Source organism: Dipteris shenzhenensis, chromosome 23 (assembly GCF_047967505.1).
Source record: "Dipteris shenzhenensis isolate YYH24624 ecotype China chromosome 23, Dip_SZ_1.0, whole genome shotgun sequence".
NCBI classification, from domain to species: Eukaryota; Viridiplantae; Streptophyta; class Polypodiopsida; order Gleicheniales; family Dipteridaceae; genus Dipteris; species Dipteris shenzhenensis.
Genome location: NC_141618.1, coordinates 35,472,233 through 35,479,875, shown reverse-complemented (window position 1 = coordinate 35,479,875; position 7,643 = coordinate 35,472,233).

Sequence of the window (7,643 nt, the reverse complement as noted above, 5' to 3'; positions counted from 1 at the left end):
GGATCTGCTGACTCCATCCTTTGCCATAGATGTAGATGCTCAATAGGAATTTAGTAGTAAGTCCTCATCAGTACAAGGCACTCACATCTTCTGCCGCATGCAGTGATATATGACCCAGCGCATCTAGCTCTTCAAGTGATTCCACTCCTGCATCCATCATTAATGCTTTCACCTTTGATATGGAGCATATCTTGGGCTCATTTTCCTTTAGGAGTTGAGATCAAAACATTAGTCTTCAGGATATTCTAGCATCCAATGAGTCCTACTGCATTGCAGCACCCTTCAATCCAATTATCACCACCTTTGATTAGCAGAACATTCCCCAGTATGAGGATACTTATGCATCAGTACGGTCCTCCCCCAGTGTAGTAGACATCATCAGGTTCAGGCATAGTGCAACCTGGGGAGACTCATTATTTCATCATGCACTTATGGCCGTGGTATAGATTCCTTACATGATGCACTCAGTGGTTGGATCCATGACTTCATATCACTCCCTACATCAACATTCGGCACTGCATATGCCTCATGGACATCACATGCATTTTCAGTTATATTCCTAACTTCTAGGCCTTTATACTGTCAGCTCCTTCTCGATGAGCCTATGACAGATGCTTCATCCCATGCCAATGCATGTTTAGCTATGAACATAGTAGATGACCTTCAGCTCATGATAACTAAGCATATAGGTTCAATAGGTTACCGTACCTTGTCAGTTCTATGGGCCTCCCCATCAATAGAGTAGTGTATCACAACTTCACCTTCGGCCTTATCTTTTATGCATCCCATGGATCACTCTGTCCACACTGATTATGTAATCTTTTACAATCTTGTATCATTTGATAGAGATTACACTATTGCAGCATACATCGACATTGATGTCTTTGAGTTCGTGACACTGTCGTATGTCATGTGCAACCGACTGGATTCTTTCTTCACAACTACATCAACTAGCATCACATCCTGATGCCTCTTCTACAGAGCAGCTGCAATAGTCTAGGATGACTATTGTAGCATACATCGACATTGCTGTCTTTGAGTTGGTGACACTCTCGTATGTCACAACCGACTGGATTCTTTCTTCACATCTACATCAACTAGCATCACATCCTGATGCCTCTTCTACAGAGCAGCTACATAGTCCAAGATGACTTATGAAATGTTCAGCCTTGACATGTTCAGCACGAAGCCATACACACATTCATCTTTCAATCAACCAGTTTTTGATCTAGGTGGACTTGACTTCCTGCATATTTCCTTCCTCTTCCTTTTGTCCGATCTTTTGGGTTTTACTCCCAAAGACCAAGGATGACCCACAACTTAAGAGGGAAAAATCCATGTTATGTATAGGATCACAAGTTGTACTCATTGTACATGCTTCCACTATGTAGTCACTATGCTCACATACACACACATACTACTATGATTTCTTTGTAATTTTGGATGCTATCATATGCACTAAACAAAATACACAAAAGGTCTTGTGCATGCACCCTCTACTTACCCAGTGCAATTTAAGAGGGTGTGGAGGATGGTATAAATTGCACCATACCTCTAGGACATTAGGAAAAAATCCTAACCCTAACCCTAATGGGTTCACATGTATATCTTCATGTTATGTTCAATGCAACTTAGTGTACAAGTAGCTATATAGTGTGCACTCCTCTCTCTCTCTCCCTCTCTCACTTACGCTATCAGATTTTGATATTTACATGAAGTACCCCATCAAGAAAGGATATTTATGTCTTTTAGTTATGCTTTGATATGCATGCCTTAAAGCTAAAAGTGACTAGATGCATTTCATGAAAGTTTCTAGACCTTCCTTGGTCATTAAACTCTACTTCTACCCTTGATATTTACACCCGAGTATCTTGTGATCATTACCATTGAATCATTTTGTGTTTGGATAAAGACAACACTTCTCCCAACACTTCTAATTTTGGCTAACTATGTTGATAGCTTGTACGTTCTATTGGAAATTAAAAATTTTTAATAACATATTTCTTATTATGGTACCTAAACAACACACAAGATTGGCTTTTCAAAAAGAGATGTTACATTAGTCTTTGATATACCCGAGACATGTGGATAGCAATATACACTACATTTTTCTTGTACAATAAGAATCTTAGGCCCATCTAATGATACCATGAAGCTTTGCCTCCAACTTGGTTAGCTTGGTATTGACTTGTTATATTTGAAAGCCCTAGCTACTAGCACTTGCACTCAAATGATCAATTTAAATGCCCTTATATTGTGTAGATTTTGTATCCTAATCCTTCCCAAATTTAAAGAATCTTCTAAATTTTGTATTATAAGCCTTCCCAACTTGAAGCCCTAGCTAGCATTTCCACTTAAATGGTAAATACCTTGTATTCTATAGATTTCATATCCCATTCCTTCAACATATGCATTGAATAAAAGGGATTATAAGAACCCTATATATATATATATATATATATATATGTCTTTTCTCTAACTGCGTGCTATCTAGCACTACCCAAACCAAGTCCCGTTCTTTATTGTTCAGATGGAATTGGTTGCACACCTCTTTAATAGACAACTAGTTTGCCTTGTATGCATCCCAGAGGTCCATAGCCAGACCCCTTCTTTGGATACATTGCTGGCTCGGGCTACATTCATTGATGCAAGTGCCTCGCCACCCCATCGAGCTGCAAGACTCCACCATATATTCTTCATCAGGCTAGCATCCCCCTTTAGGCCTCTCCACCCTTCCTAGGTCATAAAGGCCATGCATTCTTTCCATGCCACTACCAACCCTGCAATCAAATTTGAGCCACGCATTCTTTCCATGCCACTACCAACCCTGCAATCAAATTTGAGCCAACAATGGACACCGAGAAAAGAAAAATCAGTTGCTCATACCATGAAAGTTCTTTGCAAGCATTGGATCCTTTGCTTCAACTCTTGTAGATTAAAGCTTTGGTGATCTCAATCCATGGAACCTATTTCTCAAGAATCTAAGGGAACCATTTCGCAATTAGGAAAATATTCTTTGTCTTAATGTCTGGTAGGCCTAGCCCACCTTGAAGGTTTTGGGGCCTTGAGGGCCTCCCACAAGGATGAGTGGAGTTTCTTTTTACCCCCCTCTTCAACCCAGATGAAACCCCTGAAGATCCATTCTATCTCCATCCATTGAGAATTTTTAAACTCCATTCAAATGTGATGTAGGTTGTAGTGGCCACGATGATAATGTGTTGCACACTATAGCTCTAGCATTCCAGGGGAGTAGCAAGCTAAGGGTGTCCACTTTTTGTTCACTCCCCAATCCTTAGGAGGTGGAAAAACAAGCTTTTTAGCCAGAAAAATGCAAATCTCATGTACTTCCCTATGGATCTCTTTGAAGTCTTAAGACACAACATCACACATGCAATTGTGCACACAATGGTATAGTCTGATCGAAAATTCGATGCACACACAAAAAATTTCTTTGTGTCACACGGCATGGTTCCAGGGCGGTCACACCTTTGTCACGAATAGAGAGTGTCATATTAAATTCTAAATTTCTCACTCATTTTAGATTAAATGTTATTGCCTAGTAATTCTCAAACATGACCAAACATTTCAAAAATGTCAATATTTTTAGTACTCTGCATGATGAATAAGAGGAAAAAAATTTATAAAATACCTCAATCGAGGTTTATGACCACGATCGAGGTATTTGGAGGTATTTGGAAATGGCAAAATAATCAAATGACAAATCAAATTGTCATGATTTCACTACTACACACGGATCCTATTGCAACGTTTAAGTACCAATGTTTAGCACACGTGGGGTGCTAATCATCGGTATGAAAAGCGTATCCCGTAAAGCGTCGCTATATAGCGAATGTAGGCAAACGTCACTATATAGCGACTATTACAAAGGTCACTATATATCGACTTTTAAGTCTTGCTATATAGCGACACTGAGATACTATTTTATAGCAAGCTTTTTCAGAGAGGTTTTTTACTCATATAGGCCTTAAAAGTTAGTTTTTTTCAATGACAAATTTTTTTAAATTTTCATACATGTTTGATCTTTTGAGAGAATAAAAATATGAGAGCATGTACATCAAGCCTTTGAAGCTCACATATTCATGTCCAAGTTTGAGATGAAAAAAATCAATGAAGAGCATTTACATTAACTGTTTCTTCTTGAGTCAAGTCTAAGGTGCCAAACAAGTCTATCTCCAACTCTATACCGAGTTGATCTCCTATATCATCATCGTGCTCTAGCATCGTATGTTCACCTAAAAGTACTCGATCATCTTCTTCAATAAAGTGTGGTGATTCTTGATGATCGTTGTCTTCTTCCTTACTATCGTGATCTCCATCTTCCTCCCGTGCGATGTCATTATGTGCATATTCCTCTTGGCTCATATTATGATCTTCATCTTCTTCACTAGATTCATCAGGATCAATTAGATCCGGCATTGGTAGTGGCATCTCCATATCCACATCTCTATCTTCAAAAATTTGATTACTTCGTGGTGCAACATGGATCACGTACCACCATCTTGGATCAGAATGATCCGATGAAAAACCACCTATATTGAAGATGGGTGCCAGATGTCATCAATTATATGTACGAAATTATGCTCAAGTACATGTATCAATGGATCTTTAAAAATGAAAGCTTCGATTAATTAAATCATTAGTATGCACATGCTCACAGTGCTCGGGAAGAACAAAAATATCACTTTCATCAGTCCAACGTTTGGTCAAGTCTATTGCAAAGAAACCGCTACTATCTTTTCTCACTATCGCATGGGGACCGTTGTAAATAGTTCTAAACCATTTTACATCAAGAATGAAAATACTAAATTGTCTGAAATCAACTTTATAGATTTCGCGTATGGTTCGACAATAATCCAACTGTGAGGAGAGAAGATTGGTATCTGAAGCACTTGCTCGGCTATCTTGTGTGAAGTTAGCCATGACTCCACAATCATACGTGACTCTCTTTGAATCGATGCGTTCGACATGAAAATGTCATCCATATGACCTTAATGCACTGTACTTTTTTTACTGTAAAAGAGAATCATTAAAACAATGAAGATGCATATATTTTATAGTGTATATTGCCACAAATAATTACTTAATTACGTCAAGAGGTAAGAAACTTAGATGCATCAAACATCCAGATGATAACTCTTGCTTGCGCTTGTTTATTGTCTCTCCATCACGTTCGGCTTTACGTAGAGCTAGTTGTAGCTAATCAAGTGATATGTGAGTGGGGAGAAAAAATAGATCCCATGGATATGGTTGTGATCACCTATACATTACTCGGAATCTTGTCCTTGCATTTATTCTTTCTGCTTTGGCCACTTCATATCTCTCAATCCACTTCTGCATCTCAGGGCTATTGAGGATACAAAACTTATTGAATTTCTCCATTTGGTTTTCGCTCATCTTTCTTTCAATCCCTTTTCCTTGGGGAACCTCGCCAACGATGCGATCATCATCCTTGTTATGCCAAGCTTGTAGCATATCGAGATCCGTGGATGCAAGAAACTCCGTGATATATGTACTAGTGACTCTTGCACAAGCCATCCCTCTGCCATGCTTGCCTCTGGTTTTGCTCTTTGTCTTACAAATCCCTTCAAAGTTTTCATAAACCACTCGAGAAAAAACATCCATCGACTATGAATGGTACCTGCAATAGCCACCTCATCAACTATGTGCACAAGCAAGTGGACTTGAGTTGTCATAATGCTCGAGGGAAAGTGCTTCTCAAGCAAGCATACGGCTTCGATGGATTCCACCCTAGCCTTCTCGATGCTCGATATGGAGATCTCTTTTAACACTTATTTCATTAATTTTGGACTTGTCAATGTACAAATTCATTTTTACATATACTTTTGGACTAGTTTTCAGATAAAATTTAAGAAAAACCCAATCTTCAAAGCACATATAAAAACATAAAAACAAGCATTTTTTAATATATTTTTTAAGGACATGAAACTAAAATTATAAAATTTAACGCAGCCTAGATAAGTTACATGAAAAAATAAGATTTGGTTGGAAACTCTCTTAATATTTAATGGTGTTAATAAACACCTTCAAAAGTTAAGCCTGAGATAAGTTACACGAAAAAGAGTGGTTCAATAATTGTAAACTCTCTTCATATTTATAATAGTGTTTAGGAAACACTTTCAAAAGTTACAAGTGGAAGTAGCAAACTCTCACAATATTTATAATTTAGGTGTTGAAAAACACCAAAAGTTACAATAAGAATCTCATTGGAAGGCAAATTACACCAAAAGTTACAATAAGACTCTCACTGGAAGGCAAATTTATTTTCAAGACTACAGCCATTCAATTTGATGAATGGCTATTTTCAAGTCTTTAGCCTAAATTCAACCCATTCAAGAGCTGAGCTCATCTCATCCTCATCGATGTAGTTAAAATTATAGAAGAGAAGTAAGGATTGATGAATTTTCTCCTGCATAACGCTTTGTTTATTCCAAATGGCTTGCGCTTCCTCGGGGGAAAATCTTCCATAACGAGCCACATGCGAAGATATCTCACTTTAGAAGTCTATCAACTCTCTCCTATATGACTGCAATTTATCTATTTCAGTAGTAGCCATACTTATTTTTCTTTCCTCTTCCTTCTCTAAGCCCTTCTGACAAGCAAAGTCATCCTTCTCGTACTGGATTAATGGAGCTGGATTTTGCTTTCTCTCCTCTCTCTTTCCTTGGTTCTCGGCAATCCATTCTTTGAGGCTGCTAATGGCTTGCTCGACAGAATCAATTACCTTAAAAAGATCCATAATCGCTGCAAGATGAAAGGAGTATGCTTGAGAAGAGGAGGTAAGGCTGCGGGCAAGATGGAAGGAGCAAGCTTGAGGAGAGGAGTAAGGTAAGAAGAGTAAAGTGGAAGAAGTTTTTGCTGTGGGTGAGATATAGAAGACGAACGAGGTGAGGAAGGTAACGAGAGTGAGAAAGGTAACTAGAGGAGGTAAGGCGAGATGAAAGGAGTATGCTTGAGAAGAGGAGGCAAGGCTGCGGGCAAGATGGAAGGAGCAAGCTTGAGGAGAGGAGTAAGGTAAGAAGAGCAAAGTGGAAGAAGTGTCTGCTGTGGGTGAGATATAGAAGATGAACGACTACTAGGGAATTTATAGAACTACAGACTCATAATGTGGGATGAAAGATTTAGAATAAAAAATTGATAGAGGTTGAGATGACTAGATGCAAGACCGTAATGCGAGACATTATAAAATAAAATGATGGTTTGCAAGACCGTAATGGGAGACATTTGAGACATGTAAGATAGTGATAGTACATTGAAATCTATAAAATAAAATGATGGAACACAAGAATGATATAATTAATAGAATCTCATCATGAGATATTCTTTTAATATAATATAAGTTAGTAATTATTAGAATCTCATCATGAGATATTCTTTTAATATAATATAAGTTAGACTTGCTGTACATAATAAATGATAGATTTTGAGTACATTGAAATCTATAAAATAAAGTGATGGAACATAAGAATGATATAATTATTAGATTCTCATCATAAGATATTTATTGTACATAATAAATCTCGGGGGGGTCACTTATCATATGTAACCCTATCACGTGAGTTCAACAGAAGGATTTTTTATATTTCTAAAATTTACAGAAATAA